The 22197-nt window shown below is 39.4% G+C and overlaps 1 long non-coding RNA gene across 1 annotated transcript; it reads right to left on the bottom strand.

The window, feature by feature from the left end:
- Positions 1–5788: 5788 nt before the first annotated feature.
- Positions 5789–21709, bottom strand: LOC103097010 (uncharacterized). Its single transcript, XR_473319.3, has 3 exons — positions 21513–21709; positions 11747–11835; positions 5789–6036 (listed from the first exon to the last, which is right to left on the bottom strand). It is a non-coding gene; the product is annotated as an uncharacterized LOC103097010 (long non-coding RNA).
- Positions 21710–22197: the final 488 nt, after the last annotated feature.

Below are 22197 nucleotides of genomic sequence, written 5' to 3' on the forward strand. Positions count from 1 at the left end.
GTACCTCCTTCAGTATTATGCATCTTTTTAATACCCAATAAATCCACACTAAGGAGGAGAAAAAGTAGAGAGCTAGCTGACTGAGGAAAATGGAATTCTTCTGAATGAAGAGGAATATAGTAAGATAAATTGCTACCTTAGCTTGAGAGTGGCAGGACTGCCAAATAGATAGATCACCTATTTTCCTGACCATTTAGCTCCCTAGCTAGTTCCACAATGAGAATATTTGGGGTTAGCTTTTCCGTTTTGGACCATAGCAGAGCCCAGTTTGTTTCATGACCTCTTACTTGGCATAACTCTAGGGAAAACAGCATTGGGCCCTCTCCCAAACCATATTGTTGGCATCCCTGACTCTAACTTCAATATGGTGTCCTTGGGGTTATAATTTTAAGATGTTACATTCTTGAAAGCTACTTGGTTTTGGTCTAGAGGAAAGAGGAAGATTGTGTCTGGATTCATTTTTAAAGGTCTAGAAACCTTATCCTGTTGTCCACAAAGCATGACTAAATTTTATGACAACAATGAAGACATCCTATATGATGATACTAGATCTGACTAAACTAATTTATATTTAGGGACAGGAGTAAAATGCGTATATTAGTTTAATTTTGAGTCATAAGGGTAATTTCCAGGCAAACCAAAAAGGAGGTTTCTGTAGGATAGAAATCAAGGTCCAGCTAATGGCTATTCAATACATATTTAAGTCAGGTTAATTCAATAAGTACTTACATATTAGGCACTGGGCTAAGGGCTTTGCCCATCAAAACAGGCAAAAAGTATAGCCTATCCTCTCGGGCACCTTATATTTGTAGTATGCTATGCCCAACACAGAGATATAAAAAAAGGTAAGAAGTCACAGCCCTCTTTCTAATAATATTTGCCAGATCAAAACAAGTTAAACATTTTTGGAAGCTGGTAGCTGGGTTCCATGCAATATATCACCTGTAATGTTCCCTATTTCCATATATATTGAGTAGATATGATCTGAATGCAGGAGTATGGATTATAGATTGAACCTCATTTGATTAGGAATGAAAAATGGTACACATCAGTGAGGTTATAGTGTCCCGGGGTAGGATGGTGACCAAAATTCTGATTTACCATACCAATAAACTCAATGCCTTATTCAGTCATTCATTTATTTCCTGAAACTCATACCTTCTCTCTTAGAATTGATAGTTCCTTGGTAGAAGGGCAGTGATGGATAGGTAGTTTGGGAGTTCAGTAACTTGACCAGAATCACACAACTAGGAAGTATCTGAGGTCAAATTTGAATCGAGGACCTTTCATCTGCAGGTCTGACTTTCCATCTCCTGAGCCACCTAGCTGCCCATAACTTTATTTATTTATTTATCATTTTAAAAATTTAGAATATTTTTCCTTGGTTACATGATTCATGATTTTTCCCACCCCTCGTCCTTCTCTCCTCCCAGACCTGACAAGCACTGGTTTATACATGTATCATTGTTCAAAACCTATTTTTATGTTATTCATATTTGCAGTAGAGCGATCTTTTAATATCAAAGCCCTAATCATATCCTCATTGAACTACATGATCAATCATAAGTTTTTCTTTTGCATTTCTGCTCCCACAGTTCTTTCTCTGAATGTGGTTAGCGTTCTTTCTCACAAGTTCCTCTGGATTGTCCCAAATCATTGCATTGCTGCTGATAGAGAAGTCCATTACATTCAATTGTTCCATAATGTATCAGTCTCTGTATACAATGTTCTAATCTTATTCATTTTTAAAGGTCTCTGCAATCTTTAAATAGGTGTCCTGAGGAACAGAAAATTACTTTTGCTTCATTCTATGCTTCATGTCACACCCATTTTCAAAGACCTACGAGGGATCATGAACAGAGAAAATGGGGGGGGAGTGGAAGCTAAATGTGATTTGTGTGTGTGTGATATTTCCCAACTGGAGTCTAAGATCCATGAGGGTAGGGCCATGTCTTATTTAAGCTTTGTATTTTCTCCAAACTCTAGTAGAGAAGGTGCTTAATAAAATGTTTGGCGAATGAATGAGCTGAACTAAACAACACAAGTTATCTTCTTTTGGAAACACAGATCATTAGAGATAAAAGCATCTGAAAGAAAAGTCTTTAATGCCCAGGAATTCTTCTCTTGCCTTCTCTTCTAGAATGTCATGGTAGCTCCTTTCCTTACAGATTCATATCTATATAAATTCATGCAGCTGGTTAGTTCGAACACATTCTGTGAAATCTTGTCTTATCCTGCTGACCAAGAGTCAACCAAGGCCATTCTTCAGGAGTAATTTTAAAGAAAATAGCTGGTGGGAGGGAGAAATGACATTATTCTTTAGCTATATACTTGCAACAGTTGAGGAAATTTTTAAAAACAATTCAAAACTCTATCTTTGGGGTGGGAACCTTGATAATAAAAAAAAATCTGGAGTGCAAAGGGGAGTATATAATAGGAAATGAAAGATGGGGTCAATCTTTAGTAGCTGTTAGCAATGGCATTGATACAGCAGGGATCAGTGTTACCTATGAAAATGGACAGTCATCATAAACTGGCCCTGGGCAGTTTGGAGTCCCTTCAGCTAAAAAGTCTGACTTCCATTCCAATTGGACTGTAGACTGAGCAGCTCTGAGGGGAAGTTTGGAAGAAGCTGTAAGAAGACAAAAGAAATTTTTAAAAAATGAAATCTGCAAAGCAAGCAGCTTGTAGAATGATTTTTTCAAAGGAGTTTCACATTTAATTAGGCTTGAAAGTCATGCTTTTTATAGTTCAGCAATTGGTGATAAAAGGGAGATGTCTTGCAGTATCAATTCCATCATCTTTTGTTGTCGTTGTTGTTTTTTCTTTCAGTGGAGAATATGTTTCTCTCTGGAGGAATCCAGCCTGAATAAATAACTCAGCCTCAATCCTTTGAGCTAACAGCTGAGAATTGCCCCCAAACAGACCCAGGGCCTGACCTCATTCCATTCCTTCTTTTATTCACAATTGGATCCTGGCAGTTTGTCACTGATGTAGATTGTATTTTATCTATTGAAATGTAATTCTTGGAACAGACAGGAACATTAGTTAAAAGAGTTTCCACACAGAGAATATTACTGCAAACTCTCAAAACCATTTTATGACAGAGAGAGAGAGAAGAAGGGTGAAAGTCAAGAAGTCAGGCCTGTGACTCAACTGCAGGGAAATAATGTCATTCCTCAAACTCAGAATAAAAAGGAAAAGCCTTGGCTTTATGGAGAACGTAGATAGAAGTCTAGCAATTAGAGTATTGAAGTTGCTCTGTCAGTCAAAACACTGCATGTGCACTCACCAAGGGCAGGATTTGGTCCGGCATTTGGAAAATGACATCAGCACATTTTGTTAATTTTCATCACTGAACAAATTGGTGAAATACTTTTATGGACCATGAATGAGAGGAATGGGAGGACATGATCACTGGGCTCCATCTTACAATAGAATCTCAGGCCTCACAATTAAGACATCAGGCAGGTGGCACTTTGTTAAAGAGGGAAGATGAGGAAAGTTGATGGACAAAAAAATTGGGGTGGGAGGTAGTGAGGGGACTGATTCCAGAGGAAAGGTAGTCATGGATTCCTGGTGCTAAAGATTCATAAAAAAGAAAAGCACAAAGTGAAATATTGAAATGGGAGTCAGGAATGACTAGTATTACTTCAATTTCTCTTCCCCCAGATATCTTTGGGTGAGGCACATTTGATCAAATTGGTTAGCCAGAGTAGTTGTGTTATGCTTTCCTGGGAAGCTGACAAACTGTTGTCAAAGAGATTGTCCTTAAGTGCAAATCCGGCCATGCCATTCCCTTCCTAAGTCAACTCAAACGGTCTTGCTTTGCCATAATAAAATACAAATGTGCCATTTTAAATATTAATATGCCAAATGAATGCCAAATATTCCAAGCCAAATTTGCCAGAATAAAATATGAACTTCTCTGTTATGCTTATATATATATATATATATATTTTTTTTACCTTTCATCTTAAAATCAAAACCATGTATTAGTTCCAAGGCAAAAGAGAAGTTAAGGGCTAGGCAATAGAGGCTAAGTGACTTGCTCAGGATCACACACTTAGAAAGTATCTGAGGAAACATTTGAACCCAGAACCTCCTCTCTCTAAGCATGGTTCTCAATTCACTGAGCCACCTAACTGCTCCCACATTTGGTAGTGAAAACCCTTCACAAATTGGTCCCAACCTATCCCCCCAGCCTCATTGTATATTATTCCCCTTCCCTCACTCTTTGGGTTCAGCCAAACTGGACTCTCTATTTTTCACCCAAGACATACCATGACTCTTCTCTGTGCCTTTGCATCCCCATAGCAGACATGTATTTCTTTCTTATCTCCACTTCACTGAGTCTCCCAGTTGCTAGAACCTTTCCTCGCAAACTTTCCTCTATTTAAATACTTTGTATTTATTCCCTTTAGAGTTATTCTGTGTATATTCTGTGTATAATCTTGTTTCCCCTGTTAGATATAAACTCTTTGTAAGAAGGCATTGCCATTCCTTGTTTCTCCATTACCTGGCACAGAGTAGGTGCTTCATAGATGCTCTTTGACTAATTAATGTATGTTATATATACACGGAACTGTGTATATATAACTGTGGGGTAAATGTAATTCAAGGAGGTTAACTAGTGCCTTTGGCATTCATTCAATATGCCCTCCACAGGTTGCTATAATTGAAGAAGAAATCAGGGATCCTTCAATCAAACTGATCATTGATAGATGATAAATCAGTAATAATTAAATTCCTCCTCCCCCTTTCCTGTACCACAACAGAATTATGAGGTCATTGCTGCAGTGCCACATCTCCCCTTACCCACCCATCCCAAAGGAAAAATTTGTGAAAGGAGACAGGTGATTAATTTACAATTGTAGATGTGTAGACATATTTCAAACTAGATTTTCTAGTCCCCCAGAATACCAAGTCCTGTTTACACTATTATTTCATTGTGGTAGAGTAATGATTCGATACTCTATTTTTGGGACACCCCAGGGCGTCTCTTAATTATCCCAAGATATTATGAAATCCTCATAACAGAAATAAAAGAAATTTATTTCAATGAAAAAATAAACCAATGCCATTCATCCAGGGATTCTATTCCCCAAACCTCAAATCAGGACACATTGCCTGAGAAAAAGTATTCCTTTTGCACCATCTCTTTTAAAAGCATACTTTGTTTTCTTGAAATTGAAATGGTCCTAGAAAATCTGGGAAGTGACCACTTAAGAGTAGAAGGAGGGAAACAGTTAAATCAACCAATACTAGAATAGCCCAGTTTCACCAGATTTGGTAATGAGCAGGACAATAATAATAATGATTCCTTGAATGTATAAGGTTGATTGAATAATTGATTGATTTCTACAGTTTCCAAAGGCTTTCTGATCACTTGGGAGGAGTTCAAGAGAAAGAAGTCTCCTCTTATCTAAATATTGGAGAGTTATAGACCATGGATATTTCAGTCCAATCCTCTGTTCCTCTGGCTCTGACATTAATCCTGTAGGAAGTTAGTGACTGGTTCATCCACGAGTTTTCACTTGAAAAGAAGAGCTTGTAGCTGATGCCCCCGACAGTGGATGATTGTATGGGCTTGTGTGCAACTTGTCTCAGAGCCAAGCAGTCGGGTGATAAAGGACATCCTTTCCCTGCTGAAGAGAAAGGAGTGGAAGGCAGTTCAGTACTAGCTTTCCTATTGAGCTGGATGCATTTGGTAAATTGAAACTCCAAAGGGACTAGAGTTCACTTTGCCAAGTCCCAGGAGGCCTTGCATGCTGCTGCAGCACCGTGGAGACACTGCCAGCGTAAATTTGGACTCTTTCTGCCTTTTGTTTCATGATGGGGAAGGGAAGTCATGAAGCACTGTATAATTAAATGTCTCATTCGAGGACTGTGACTGCCAGCATGTCTTGAACTTGGTGTTTGGGTGAATCTTTTGGTTTGTCCAGGAGCAAGCTTTCCACAGAAGTGAGACTTCTCTTCCTCTCTTTTGCTTCTGGTTCAGGTGCCAAGGCATTTCAGGGTGAAGCTAATTCTCTTCTGTGAAAAGAGGTCAAGAACCCATTACAGTTGGTCACCCATGTTTCTGCCACCAGTAGATAGAGCTTCTAACAGTGTCATGTGAACTGGTGTCTATGTGCCTGCTAAGCCTTTTAATGAAAGCAACAAAGCAAAGCAGTCAAATGTCCCAAAAGATAGCTCTGCAACCTGTCCATCTGGATGAAGCTCTTTTTAATTGCTTGCTTTAGTCATTAACCATCATGCAGCATTATTGTGAATTCAATATAATGCCAGAAAGGCAGAACTGGACCACTTATTATTTGTACTATTTGGGCAAGACACTTTACCCACTTTCCTGGGCATCATTTTCTTTATCTTTAATTTCAGGGAATACTAGATGGTTTCTGAGGTTCCTTCCACTTCTAAACCTATCATCCTATGATCTATGATTCTTTCTTCTTTTTTTAAAAATGTATTTATTTATTTACTTTAAAGCCCTTACCTTCCATCTTAGAATCAATACTGTATATTTGATCTAAACTGAAGAGTGGTAAAAACTAAGCAGTGGGGATTAAGTGACTTGCCCAGGGTCATTCACTTAGAAAGTGTCTGAAGCCATATTTGAACCTAAGACCTCCTGTCTCTTGGCTTGGCTCTCAATCCACTGAGCCACCTCACTGCCCTCATCTATGATTCTTTCTTTCAGGGAAATCAATCTTTACCACCAAGGAGACTTTTGTTGTCAGTGACCTCTGTCACTTACCAAAGGACTTTTGTCACTTCTGCTGATCAGGTCACCAAGTGACAAGGTGGTTAGGTGCTTAACCTACACATAGTAAACTTTTAACAAATATTTGTTGAATTGACATGATAGCTGTCTGCAAGTATCCAAACAGCTGTCATGTCATGGGAAAAGGGAAGATATTTGTTCTGTCTGACCCCAGAGGACAGAAACAGGAGGAGTGAGTGGAAGCCATGGAGAACCAGATTTAGATTTGAGGTAAGAGAAAATTTCCTAACAATTAGGCACATCCAGAAAGAGAACTGGCTTCTTTGGAAGACAGTAGAGTCCTGCTCACTAGAGATCTTCAGACATTGACCAAATAACCTCTTGTCAGAGCCATAAATAGAAATTTTTGTCTTTAGGGCAAGCACCACAAACCACTCTTGGGTGGAGCAAACCAGAAAGGCTATTGCTAGGAAAACCACCTCAAGAGAGTATGGGGGAGAGATCTGAGAGGAGTGGAAGGAAGAAGCCTAGCCATGAAGGAGTTCTTCTGGAGTGCCTCACTGACCTAGAGAAAGGAAGCATATGGTAATTTACTATTTTAACTAACGAATCTTGCTAATTAGGGGCTAAGTTCTTTCACTTCTGTACTATAATAAAGAAAATTAATATTATACCAAATATAATATTTAGAAATGTGTATAACATTAGTTTAAAAAAAGATTATTTGTGTGGTCGCCATTTATAAAATAATTAACCCTTAATTCATGAGGATGATAGTAACTTATAACAATTTAATTTTAATATATAAGAAAGAAATAAAGAGGGAAGGAAATAGAAAAAATATTTCCTAGCCTGCCACTCTAGTCTTACCAGTCCATGTAAGTACCTTTTGTCCAAACCACCAATGCTGTATCACAGACAAGCTCCCAGTCAAAAATTTCCAGAGAAAAGCCCCAGTCTACTCTCTATGTCTCATTTTTATAGTCTTCCTTCTCCACAACATGTACTTTTCCTGTGTGTTGGTCTAGCACATCTCAGGAACCAGTCAAAGTCTCTCTGTTTGTAGCATTCCAGCTAAGCCAATGGGCTGGTGCAGATAAGCAAAAAGTTCACAATCCTAGGAGGAATGGGTTCCCTTTGTACCAAGACCCAAACCTCTTAGTAGGGGACTCTTTCCTCATTGGTAGAGATCAATGCCCCACACCTATGTGAGGGAGGGATGGAGTTGCCAGAGCAGGAGTGAGGAGATCTCTGCTCTCTTCAGACTTTCTTTGGGACTCTTCAGACTCCTTGGTCTCTTTGGGCTCTGTAGTTGCTTCAGACACTCCTGGTTTCCAGCTTAGAGATAGAAAATAGACAATGCACACCCCACTTTAGATGGCTGAAGGGAAAATAAGACTGAGAAAAAGTCAACATGAAATGAGTCGGTGGTCTTCCCCCAGATTGTTGTATTAGAGACTTCAGGGAATTTTCTCTTGAGTGAGATTTCAATTGGGGAATAGCTGAACAAATTGTGGTATATGTTGGTGATGGAATACTATTGTGCTCAAAGGAATAATAAAGTGGAGGAATTCCATGGAGACTGCAACAACCTCCAGGAAGTGATGCAGAGTGAGAGGAGCAGAACCAGGAGAACATTGTACACAAAGACTGATATACTGTGGTACAATCGAATGTAATGGACTTCTCCATTAGTGGCAATGCAGTGATCCTGAGCAACTTGGAGGGATCTACAAGAAAGAACACTATCCACATTCAGAGGAAAAACTGTAGGAGTAAAAACATGGAAGAAAAACAACTGCTTGACTACATGGGTCGAGGGGATATAGCTGGGGATGTAGACTCTAAATGAACATCCTAGTGCAAACACCAACAACATGGAAATTGGGTTCTGATCAAGGACACATGTAATACCCAATGAAATTGCGCATTGGCTGCAGGAAGGGTAGGTGGTAGGGAGGGAGGGAAGCAATGTGATTATTGTAACCAAGGAATAGTGTTCTAAATTGACTAAATAAAATTAATTTTAAAAAAAGGATCAAAATTCTCCCTTGGAGATAAGTAGAAGAGACTAGAGCTGTCTATTCTGTCTCCCTTTGAGCTACATAACTATCCCTCTATGCCACTTGAAGGGATAATCTCACTATACTAATATTTGTTGAAGGCCTGCAAGTGCTATCAAGATCCTATAAATTTAGTGCCCTGGGGTAGAGATCCATCCCATCTCCCTAGTTGTGGTTCTACTGTTGAGTATGTTAGAGAGGGAATACTTGTTCAGATATGGATTGCACTAAATGGTCTCTGAGGTTCTAGAATTCTATTAATTAAATCACCAACATTATTTAGTTATTTTTCAATCATGTGACTCCATTTAGAGTTTTCTTGGCAAAGATTCTGGAGTGGTTTGCCATTTCTTTTGACAGTGCATTTGATATTTTGAGGAAATTGAGAGAAACAGGGTTAAACAATGTTTCCAGAGTTATATAGCTAGTAAGTATATGAGGGTAGATTTGAATTCAGGAAGGAATCTTCCTGACTCCCAGACTGATGCTCTATCTACTATGTAACCTAACTACCTGCTTTGCATATGCTATCTTGTTTAATCAAAATTGTTCTTAGCATATCTGCTATTATTTAGTTATATGGTATTTCTTATTGTATCAAGTACCCAGAGAGAGAGAGAGAAACAGGAGGAACCATTTTTAGCACCTCAATGGAGACAGTCCTTATCCCTGACCCTAACACCTCTGGGAATAGCAGTAGCCCTAGATCACTAACCCTGCTTTCAGCTACCATTTCAGATATGTGGAAGAGGGGTCAGCAATCCTCACCAACTGTCAACCAATTACCACTTATGGTACAGACAAGCAAGGCCAGATGAAGTAGAGAGACAGGAGGCAACTTATGTGAATTGAGTCAAACCATAATCACTCCCTCCTTTTATTCCCCCAATGGAGATAGCCTAGAACCTTGAACCCAGGGCCCCTGGGAATCGTAGTGCTCCATAGACCCTGCGTCCAGCTTCTAGCCTGGGTCATATGTCCATCACTAAGATGAACAATCGTTTTGAAGAAGAAGCTCACCCTCTTTACCACCATCACCATCAACTGATGATCAATAACTGCTTTTAAGTGAGGAAGTAAGTCCAAGAAATGTGGGGATGGCAGCACACCCTTAATCATTAGTTCTGTTCCTACATCACTATTTGCATGTTGTCTTCCCCTTTAGATTGTGAGCTCCTTGAGGACAGGGACTATTTCCCCCCTTCTTTCTATCCTGAGTGCCTGGCAAATAGAGGGAACTTAATAAATTCTATTGATTTGACTTGACTTTGACTACTACCTACCAAGTCCCTGAAACCATCATCCTGGGAGTCAATCCCTGTAGATAGGACTTAGCAACTGCTTCTGAGGGTATTTCAATCCATACCTTCTCAGCAACCATAGCTAGTGAATACTTCTGAAGAGAATATTCTCCATCCCAAAGTCCTTGGCACTGTCAAATGGTTCAATGTGATTTAGATCTTATTTTATAAGTGGAAATGACAATAGAGAAGATGTAAAGGTCCTGGGACTTTTCCTTCTGACTTTTAGCTAGAACTTCTCATAGTTGTTGTCCCCTACTAAAAAAGAAATCCCTTGAAAATAAGGACTACTATCTCCAGTTTTTCTCTTTGTATACCCAATGTGCTTTGCTTATAGTTAGTGATCTATCAGTTCTTTTGCTTTCATTCTTTTAGCTCTGAAAAATATTTAATTTTTGAACATTCACAGTAGAGGAATATTTCAGAATCTTTCATCTCTGAATATTTATTCTAATATTTATTCTATTTGATTCTTGGCTTTAATTTGTTCTAATATTTTCACCATGCGTGGCTAGGTCAGAATGAAAATGAGCTGTCACTCCCCAAGGCATCGTACACATTAAATGAAATTACTGTCATTCTACATGCACAATGAATATCTTCTCACCAAATGACAGCAATTACAAACTCAGTAAAATCCAGAGCCTGGATTTTTACTTCAGGGTTTTAATGATATTATCATATAAAGCAAGAGTTTCTTTTCTTTTCCATAATAGGATATGTTTGCTGAAAATTAAGAAGGTTAGAAAATTCAGTACTTGAAATATTCTTCTTAGTGTTAAAGAAAAAGTTATACTGTGGTATGATGGGGGAAAACACTAAAATTTAAGTCTGAACACAAGGAATTAAATTCCAGCTTTTCCATTTTAATAAAATCATAGAATTTCAGAATTCCCAGGATCCTCAGTGGCCATCTAGTTTAATCTCTACCTGAAAAAAAAAAAGATTATGTCTGCAACATACCCAACAATTGGTCCCATAGCTGTCTAGTGATATCACCTGGGGCAGGTCCTTTTCTTTCACAGAGCCTCCAGTTTCCTCCACAGTAAATGCACTAACTACTACCACCAGACTATAAGATTTGAAGGAAGTCAAGAAGTCCTGTAGATGAAGATATAGGGGAGAAATGTTCCTGGGATGGGAGACAGCCCCTGAACTCAGAGTCAGAAAATGGAGTGTCTTATTCAGGGAAACGCAAGGAAGCCAGTGTCCCTGGATCACTTGAAATATGTATATCACAATATTAGAAGATCAGGAAAGCTGGGAAAGGACTAAGGTACAGAAGATTTAAAAAACCATACTGAAGATTTTATATTTGATCCTAGAGGTAATAGGGAGCCACTAGAGGTTATTGAATTGGGAGAGGGAGGAAATGATAAGGCTTGTGCTTTAGGAAGATCAGTTTGACAGGTAAGTTGAGGATGGACTAAACTGAAACTGAAAAATAGACAAGACACCCTAACGTTCATCTTCCCCTCACAGATAAGGCTCTACCTCAAGGATACCAGATAGTTGTTTATTTCATGCTTACATAAGATATAATCCATATTTTGATTTCCTTTTCCAAGGTTTTCTGTAGTTTTTTTGGATATGTATTCATGAAAGTATTCTTCTCTATGTTAAATGTGGAAGAGGAGAAAAGAATTGGAACTGACCTGTTCAAGAGAAACACTTGAGTTCTCCCATATCCATCCTCTCTGAGATGAAGTTTGCCATTTTCTTTCCTATCAAAGGAGCCAGGAATCTAAGAGAACAATATTTTAGAGCATAAATCACTTACTAGAGAAACAGTAAAAATTTGGCCTTAAATGTTTCAGGGGAAAAAAAATTGCCTTTTGACAAAAAATAGGTCATGTTTCCCAACCAAACAGATTTCCCTTTGAGCCATTTATGAACAATTGACAAGGGAGTGAATAGGAAATCAGTCACCTAACCCCCAATCTAAGGCTTGGTGTAATTGTTCAGACCTCATTCAGAATCCCAATCTAGTCAAGGCCTCACCTGCAGACACCTAAAACTGATTTTTTATAAATATGAAAGGTAGAGCTTGGTGGGCATTAAGAAATGCTCCAATATAGAAAACTTATGTGGCAATTATACCCATTAGTGAAATCTGTGATTTGAAGAATTACCCTATTATTTCAGTTTACTTCTCCACCATGTTGAATTGACATGCGAATAAGGATCACCAACCCATATTGGCAGAAGATGGTTGGAATAGTTCTTTCCCTGACATCTAGGGATATCATAAACAATATTGTTCAGTGAAAGTGCAAATGACCGAACTGGTACAATGCAATTAATATCTGCTTTGCCCATCTGTGCAATTCTGCTAGGGTGCAAACTAGACCAAGCGCTTCCCAGAGATACTGAATAGTACAAGCTTCACACAGTGAAATCCCTTCCCTTGATTCATTTTCTCTCTGGGGATACATGCAACCCAGAAATTTGTATTGTCAGATAATAAAGAAGCTGTGTTTCTATTGCTTCTTCTCTTTATTTGATGGCCCCACTTGGCCCAATGTAGGATGAGTTTAGTGGTTTGGCTCTGGTTCCTAATTCTTACATCACTCTCTCTCTTCCCTCCATTGCCCATTCTTATTCCCTAGTTTATATCAATTGAGATATCTATACAACACTTAGCACAGTGCCTGGAAAATAGGAGGTGCTTAATAAATGCTTATTCATTCCCCAACCCCATGTTCATTTCCATTTCTTTTTTGCCTAATCTTTTTACAGCCTGGTAACTTTTATGAGAGGGGGAGGGGAAAAAGAGAGAGAGAGAGAGAGAGAGGGAGGGAGGGAGGGAGGTTCAGAAGTGAAAGAATAATCATTGTATACATTAATATAAAAGAGTGGGGCCATAGTCATGAAGGATTTCACCTGGGCTTAGCTAAAACTTTTTAGCTTATTGCTTCTGTGAGGGTAAATTTCCCTCAGAATAAAAAAAAAAAAACAAAAAACCCAACAATTTCCATTTCTTTGTCAAGTCAGAAGTTGTAATCAGGGGGTTGTCATGTCCTTATGGGTCAGGGGAAAGATGGGCATGCATTTGTTCATCATCTGAGACAGATTTCCTTGAAACTGGGGTGGGGAGGTAAAAGCTGGAACAAAGATAATTGTATGATGGGGCTGCATGAAAATAGAACCCCCATAACCAGAGCAGGAAGGCTAGAGAAGTCCTGTGACACAGCATGGAGTCCTTTTGTTACACAATGGATTTAGAAGCCAACTTAGCATCTTTTCAACCAGGAAGGGGTTGCATCCCATCCTGTAATTAAGCATTGGAATAATTCCAGTGAAATAGAATGTTCACTTTCATAGGTCCTGGGGGATTATTGTTCAAATATTTAACTGAAGAAAATACTACATTTGGAGCAGAGTAGTCATTTACAGAACCTGCTGCCCTCAAATATTAACATCTCCAAGCCATCTCTATGCCATTAGATAGCAATTTCTTTTTGGTCAGGAACTGAAGCCAAAATACATGGCGAAGGGCACAGAGGCAGTTAAATGTGTAGAACAAAAATCATTTTCCTTCAAAGCAGATGCCTTCTGGGTGATGGCACAAAAGCTGAGGTGCAGATTAGAAGAGTCTTTATTCGATGCCATTGCTGGCATGTGATGGGGATGAACAAACAACCCTGACTCTGTTGGGCTATGGTGAACAGCTGATCTCTATTTCCTCTCTTGGGGGTTGATATCTATGAGCAGAGGGCAGGAGGAAGGTGAGAAGGCAGGGATACTGCCTAAGTATTGGGGGAATTTTTCATACTTTTTCTCTTGCTATATATTTGAAGTAAATCTCTCTTTGTAGAAGTTAATCAGTGTTAAGTGGTTAAGTGGAATGGAGACAATAGATCATCCTTGGTTGATTGATTGATGTTGAAGGAGGGTCAGATAAAAGTAAGTTTTTCAAAGAAATGTTGAATAAGGAATTATTGAGTAGTGACTAGAAACCTGGTTAGGCCTTACTACCCAAGAAAAAAATGGGATGACTTTTTCCCTCCCTCATTTTTTTAAATTTCTCCACTCTGGATTAGAATTTGGGATTGTATTCCAGATTCCTTAAAGCAGTTAATCTACTCTCTAGTTTATTCTTCCAGAGTCAGGCCTGCTATATCACCCCTTTAGGTTTTTAGGGTACCCAGGAAATTGGAGGGTATGACTTTAACCCTCATTGCTTGCTTTTGTCCCCACTGTTAGGGGCCAAGGATGATCTATCGTCTCCATTCCATTTAACCACTTAACACTGACTAACGTCTACAAAGAGAGACTTACTTCAAATATATAGCAAGAGAAAAAGTATGAAACTTTTCCCCAATACTTAGGGAGCTAACTTTCCCCTACATCAATCTCTGGTCTCTGAGGGGAGTAGACGCAAAGCTTGGCTCAGTTCTTGTTCATATTGGCTATTTGTGTCTGACCTTTGGCAGAACCTTCCAAACTCATATTGGTCAAATCAGCCATTGTTGGATACACTGTTAACCTTGACATAGTGATGTCATTTTGGACCTTTTCAAGTATGAAGGACGACAACCAACCAACCGTGTAGCATTGGTCCAGTTCACATCCAAAGGTAGCATTCCTGCAGGATGAGTCCGTGGCTCAGCTGAACTGGAATCCCAAAAGTCACCCCTAAAAGTCATCCCTTCTTCATTGGAGTATTGATACAGTAATAGCTCAGGAACCCCTATTGGGGGACACTAAGATGCTAGAGCACCCTCCTGAGAACTGATATAATTGGAGGTTCCAGGCTCCTTCACTAAAAGGAAAAAAAGACAAATGTAGAAGCCAAACACCATTTCACAAAACCATATGGTCTCCAAAGGAAGAAATCCTCATGGCTTCTTGTCCTGTAGCATTATCTCTCAGAGAATCATGAGCAAAGGAGTCATGGGATGAAGCGAAGAGAGTCAGCCAAAGTCAACTCAGGCTCCTAGTTCTGGCTATATAGCCACATGAAACAAAGGGTTCCTCTCAACCACCTGGATAGCAGATCAGAACCAGTTATAGAATATCTATATGTGTTCTAGGGTCTTTCCAATACACTTTCCTTACATGTCATCATGACTCTCTTTTTTTTTTTGAAGTTTGGAAATTTTTTTGGGGGGATGTGTGTGTGGAATTTGGCTTTCCAGCTTCTGCTCCAGAGGTAGTTGCCTCAGTCAAGAAAGCTGATTGGGTCTTTGCTTGTGCCAAGTCAGGCTCTGTGCTAACCTCTGAGGATACAAATCCAAGAAGGAAAAAAAATAGTCCCTCCCCTCAAGGAGTTTATATTCTAATGGAAGAGGTTAACATAGAAAAGAAAAGCCAAAAGAGAAATGTGGAGATACTTGCTGAGTCTCTGTAATATGAGGCCTTTCCCCAAAATAGAGATTCTAGGAGAAAGTCATCAGAGAAAGAATAGAGCCATAGAAACAGAGTTAGGAGGCAGCTGAGGCTTTGTGGCTAAATCTGGAAAATGAAGGATGGCTCTCCTGGGACCGTTCTCCAAAATGGAGGATCTGGGAAAAATTCAACAATTGGAAAGGAGTCCTTAGTGGAAGAATCAGGGACAGCTTAGGCATGGTGTCCAGAGCCCGGTGACACCAAAATTGATTAATGAGGATGGATGGGTAAATTGTTTCAGATCACAGATAAAAGATGTAGAGTTAAAGAGGAATCTAGTCATAAAGTGATTAGCATTGAATCTCAGAGACCAGCTAGACCAAGCTGAACTTGTATTCACCACTTAATCATTTTGTTGGTTAGTCATTTTTTCAGGCGTGACACACTCTTCATGACCTCATTTGGAATTTTCTTGGCAAATATACTGGAGTGGTTTGCCATTTCCTTGTCTCATTTTACAAATGAGGAAACTGAGGCAAATAGGGTTAAATGACTTGCCCAAGGTCACACAGCTAGTATATGTCTGAGGTTGGATTTGAACCCAGGTCTTCCTGACTCCAAACCTGGCACTTAATACACTCTGCCACCTACCTGCCCACCTCATTATTACGCTCTAATTGTTAGGAAGTTCATCCTTAAATTAGATCTATTTTTGTCTCATTTTAACTTTCAGCTATTTCTCCTAGTTCTGTCTGCTAGCTCTGCACTGAACAAGTTGTCTTCTACATGACAGTCCTTGACAGCAGGCAGCTATCATGTTTAAGTCTTCTCTTCCCCAGCCTCGAACCTAGTAATATCCTCCAGTGCTAATAATACAAAGTGACCTCCATGCCCTTGACTATTTTGGTTGGCCTCCTCTGAATACTCTCTACTTTATCAATATCCTTCTCTGGTCTGGTCTGGTCTTTCTGGCCCTCTCATTTTACAAGTAAGGAAACTGAGACCCACAGAAGTTAAGTGATTTATGACAGAGATAAAATAAGAAATATCCTCAGTTTTCTAAATAGACACTTTCCCCAGGTGCTTCTATACCTGGAGTTTTTTAAATCATTTTCATTTTCATCACTGCCCTTAGACTCCTCCCAAATGAAAAAGCTCACCCATCCTTGAATTGCTTCCTGTCACCCAATTAAAACCAAAATATTTGGTAAATCTAAGCAAGGGAAATATTTTTTTTTTAATTCTAAGATGTACTATATAGCCAAAGCTTATAATTAGCCATATTCTTTTGTGTTTAGGACATCGAAGGTATAGTAGACAGTAGGCTGAGCTAGGTGACTTCTGAAATTCCTTCTAAGCCTGAAATTTGTGATTATGTCACTTGATGGATAACTGGCAAAAATTAGTGTTCATCAGTCAGTCGATAAACATTTACTAAGCACACAGTAGGTGTTGGGCACCTCACTAAACACTGGGTATACAAAGAAAGGCAAAAGAGTCTTTACCCTCATGGAGCTCACAATCTAATAGGTAAGACTAAATGCAATGACTATATCAAAGAAGTAATATATAGGATGAATGAGAAATAGTCAATAGAGTGTAGACTCTAGAATTAAAGGGGAATTGGGAAAGGTTTTCTGTAGAAAGTGGGATTGTAAGGAAGCCAGTCAATCAATCAACAAACATTTCTTTTCTTTTTTTAAACCCATACCTTTCACCCTAGAATGGAAACCATGTATCAGTTCCAAGGCAGAAAAATGGTAAGGGCTAGGCAATGGGGGTTAAGTGACTTGCCCAGGGTCACACAGCTAGGAAGTGTCTGAGGCTGCATTTGAATCCAGGAGAAACATTTCTTAAGTTCCTACTTTTGCCAGGCACTGTGAAAACAAAAAAAGGCAAAAGGTAGTCTTTGCTTCTGAGGAGCTTACAATCTAATGGGAGAAGGGGCATCTAGGTGACTCAGTGGATAGAGAGACAGGTCTGGGGTCGGGGGCGGGGGGCCTGACCCCAGACATTTTCTGACTGTGTGACCCTGGGCAAGTCACTTAACCCCAACTGCTTAGCCCTTACTACTTTTCTGCCTTGGAACTCATACCTATTATTGATTCTAAGACAGAAGGTAAGGATTAAAAACAATGACAATATGCAAACAAATATCTACAAAGCAAGCTTAATAAGGTATAAGTAGAAAATAATTAACAGAGGGAAGACACTAAAATTAATAGGTAATGGGAAAAGGTTCCAATAAAAGAAGGGACTTTAGTTGGGTCTTAAAGTCAGCAAAGGAGGTCAGAGTTGAAAAGGGAGAGCGTTCTAGGAATGATAACAGCCAAAGAAAATGCCCTGAGCTGAGAGATGGAGTGTCTTATTCATGGAATAGTCTGGAAGTCAGTGTCATGGATTGAATAATATATGTTGGGTACTAAGGTGTAGGAGGGTACTAGGTTATAAAGGGCTTTGAATGCCAAACAAAACATTTTGTATTTAATTTTAGATTCAATAGGGAGCCACTAGAGTTAATTACGAGTGTGTGTGTGTGTGTGTGTGTGTGTGTGTGTGTGTGTGTGTATGTGAGATATAGATATAGGACCTGGGCTTTAGGAAAATCACTTTAGTGCCTGAATGGAGTATGGTTTGCAGTGGAGAAGACTTGAAGCAGGAATACCCATGAGCAGGCTATTACAATCATCTAGACATAAGACAATGAGGGCCAGGGAAGCCAGGAATGCCAGAGGAGAATGAGCAGAGGATTATGGGCCATATTTTACATCACTGATTTTCCCCAAGAGAGTGTTGAAGACTACCAGTGGCCTCAAAAGTATTCAAAGAAATGCTTAGTTGACATTTTTAAAAAGTCATCTTTATTTTCATAATTAACTTTTTCCCCATGTTTTGAGTTTTTTGTTTTTCATATGGTTGATCCCACAGGAGTTCAGAGGGAAAAAAAAAACTCCCTTTCTTGTAATAAAATGATAAAGATTAGGATAATAATTAGCGTTTGCTATTTGCTGCTGGTTAAAGTGCACATTGCTTCAGATTCCTTGCTGAAAAATTCTGGAAGAAAACTGCCCTCCATTGTATAATTGAAAATCTGTTACCCTAAAAAAAAGAACTACATATCCCTAGAGTCCACTGACTTCCTGTCATTATATACTTCCTGTAGACCAGGGGTCCCCAAACTACGGCCCACAGGCCAAATGTGGCCCCCTGAGGCCATTTATCCAGCCCCCACCACATTTCTGGAAGGGGCACCTCTTTCATTGGTGGTCAGTGAGAGGAGCACAGGATGCGTATGCATGAGTATTATATATGGTGTCACTGCAAAGTGCAGCATCGCTCCCATACAGTACTACTTCTGGTGACATAACTGAATGAGAAAGAGGCACCATGTGGCTGCCCAATGGAAGATGTCAGCATGGTGAGCGGCAATCTGGAGGAGGGGATTCCACACTGTGTATACTGTTGCCCGGGGAATTTGTTCATAGTTTTTTCATAGCTCAGCCCTCCAACGTTCTGAGGTACAGTGAACTGGCCCCCTGTATAAAAAGTTTGGGGACCCCTGCTGTAGACAGAGGTTAAAGTCAGTGGGTGCTGAAGCTCTGCCTCTTCTTTGGGCATGCATCCAGCAGTGATGGTGGTGAGTGGGGATTTTGAAAATGGCTAACCAGCCATGGGCACATGGTTTTTTATTTTGTATCCTCTTTATTCCTTGATTTCTAATGATCATTTGATAAACCTTCTTAAAATATAGTATTTTTTATTATTGAGATTTTAATTTTTACCCCATATTCAGCTGTCAATTATTCAAGATAATGGCACACAAGGTCATCTGGATAGCTGAAAGAATAACTAGCTATATTTAACGAGAGCTTTAAGGTTTGCAGAATGATTTTTCATGTTAACTAATTTGATCCTCATAACAACCCTGTTAGGTAAGTGTGCTATTATAGTCTCCATTTTACAGATGAGGAAATTAAGGCTGAGGGAGTTTATCTGTCTTGAAGCAGGATTTGAACTCATTTTTTCCCAAGTTCTTAGTCCTATTGACTGCATCACCTATTTGCCATAGAGAATCCAAATTCTTATTTTGTCTATTAGTTTAGTTTCTTCCAAGATTAAATCTTTTTAAGGGATAACATTCTTGATTTGTTTCCTCTCTTCTTCTAACCTAGAAAATAAATAGTGACTTGGCCAAAAGAGAAATGAAGACACAATGTGGGTGGAGTATTAGAGGCCAAGTAAGGTAATTCCTGGATAAACTAACTGGAATCCTCCAGGGAGGATGGGATTTGTTATTTTACAACAAATTTTCCCAGACACTATTCATCCCATAATGGGATTTGAATATAATCCTCCTAAGATTAGGGTGTCTTCTTGGATGTCATCAGGAAGAAGCCAATCTAAAATAAGGTGCAACTTGAGAAATGGTGGCCTTAAAAAAAATGTTAGAGTCTAAGAAGGGTAATGGAATGACAAACCCAGCAACAAGGTGCTTAAAGAGTCTTGAAAATGGAGAGTTGGAGTATAAGAATGTATCAGTAATCTTTTACAGACAGGAGGGCATCCTGCAGAACTGATCCAGTAGAAATTGTGCTTGGCAGTTATAGGCTAGAGAAGGACAAAAAAAAAGTACCCCTCAAGGTCAATCAGTTCTTTGTTCTAGTTCTGGATTTACCAAGCAACTTTCTGATTTTAATTTGGCTTTCTAGAAGGGTTTTCCTAAAGGGATTTGACTGTGTTGAGTGGTCAACAATATATAAGTCACAGTAATTTTGTAACTTGGCATTGTGAAATAGTAACCAAGTCTTATGGGAGTTTGGGTAATCTGAGTCAGATTTTGTAGGGATTGATCATCCCTGGCTAACCTGAGTTTTGAGGGTTGAGGCACCAGACTGTAGACATGGAATGACCCCACCAAAGTGCAACCGCCCCATGAGATCCAAAATGGCCAGACAGGCAATCTCCTATTTCTATTAATTAACCAGATAATTAGACCTTGTGTTGATTGAGAAATTCAGGTGTAATAGAAATTACATTAGGCTTGAAATAAGGAGATCTGGATTCTAGTTCTGATTCAAGTGTATAACCTTAGGCAAATTACTTAACTTGTCTGGGTCTGTTCTCACTGGTAACAAAAGTACCGATAATTATAATATTATACTACACACACATATATATGTCTATCTATTTATTTAGATACATATTGAGAGAGAGAAAAGGAGAGAAAGAGAGACAAAAGGAGAGGAGAGGAGAGAGAAAAGTGGGGAGAGAGAAAAGTGGGGAGAGAGTCAGATTTAACAAGCATTTATTAGATATTTACTGTATGTCAGGTATTATGCTAATCACTGAGGCAAAAAAAAAGAGGGATGGGGGGGCAATTCTTGCCCACAAAGAATTCACATTCTAATAGGTGAGGCAACATACAAACAATTTTGTGGGACTTTAAAGTTTGCAAAGAGCTTTATAGATCTAATTCATCCTACCATAGGAGAAAAGTATTATCATTATTCCCATTTTACAAGTGAGGAAACTGAGGTTTAGAGAGGCTAGGGGACTTCTTTAGTGTCCCAAAGATAGTAAATATCTGAGGTAAAATTCAAACCCAGGTCTTTCTGACCTGAAGTCTGGTGTTCTCTACCTCTGTCACTCTATGCTATCTCAGTAAAATGAAAAAGTTGGATTAAATGGCTTCTAATGTCCCTTTCAGAGTACCTAGGTGGTACAGAGCCATCAGGAAGACCCATCTTCCTCAGTTCAAATCTAGCCTCAGATACTTCCCAGTGATGTGACCCTGAACAAATCACTTAATCCCATTTACCTCAGTTTCCACATCTGGAAAATGAGCTGGAAATGGAATGGCAAACTCCTCCTCCATCTTTGACAAGAAAACTCCAAATGGGGTCCCAAAGAGATGGACTGAACAACAAATGTTCCTTTCAACTAAAACTCTTGCATTGTTCAGGCTTGAGAGCACTGATTTTGTGTTTCCATAACTGTCTGCATGATGTAATACAGCTATCCTTCTTATGCACTCAAAGGCATATCTGTGCCTTTTAACTGTGCTGTCTGGAATCAATGACCAAGCCTTACCTGGAAGGATTCTGTTCTCTTTCCTCTACTTGCCCACTTTGAATCACCTGTCGGTAGCATTCTTCTCACCAAGGAAGAGGAACCAAGGAAGAACTGGGGAAGACACGGGGATCCCCCTTTTCTTTCCACATTTTCTTGTTCTTTGTAGCTTCTGTTACCTGGTCCTTCATGCTGCCTCAGCCTAACCTGAGTGCATCAGCAGGGCACACTGACTGGCGAGTGACCAAGGAAAGCCTGTGCTGTGGTGAGAGATGAACACCATCTGACTCAGGGCCAGGAAGTACTTTCTGATCTTGACAACTGCATGAGAGGAAGAACATAACTTCAAACCACCAAGAACAAAGGGTGGGAGTTGTAACAAAGTTAAAGGTATCAGGGCAAAGACACCAAAATGATGGGTTATGTATCCAACATGCCCTGTCTTCCCCTGGAATCGTGTCTTCTCCAGGGCTGATGGATGACACCTGCAATTATAGCATAGCCCTCAGTGACAGCTTCAGAGATGGCGCCCTTGCCGGAAGATCTGAGGCCATTCAGGAAGAGAGGTTCTGTGCATATTCCAGAGCAGGCTTTGGCTCTGGCGGTTTAGTCCTATGAGGTCAGAAAAGTAGCATGTGATGAGACCACTTTTAATTACTGGTTTAAAAATTCGATTTAAAAAGTTCAATTTTTTTCTGGCTTCAAT

This window comes from Monodelphis domestica, chromosome 5, assembly GCF_027887165.1.
Source record: "Monodelphis domestica isolate mMonDom1 chromosome 5, mMonDom1.pri, whole genome shotgun sequence".
Lineage (NCBI taxonomy): Eukaryota > Metazoa > Chordata > Mammalia > Didelphimorphia > Didelphidae > Monodelphis > Monodelphis domestica.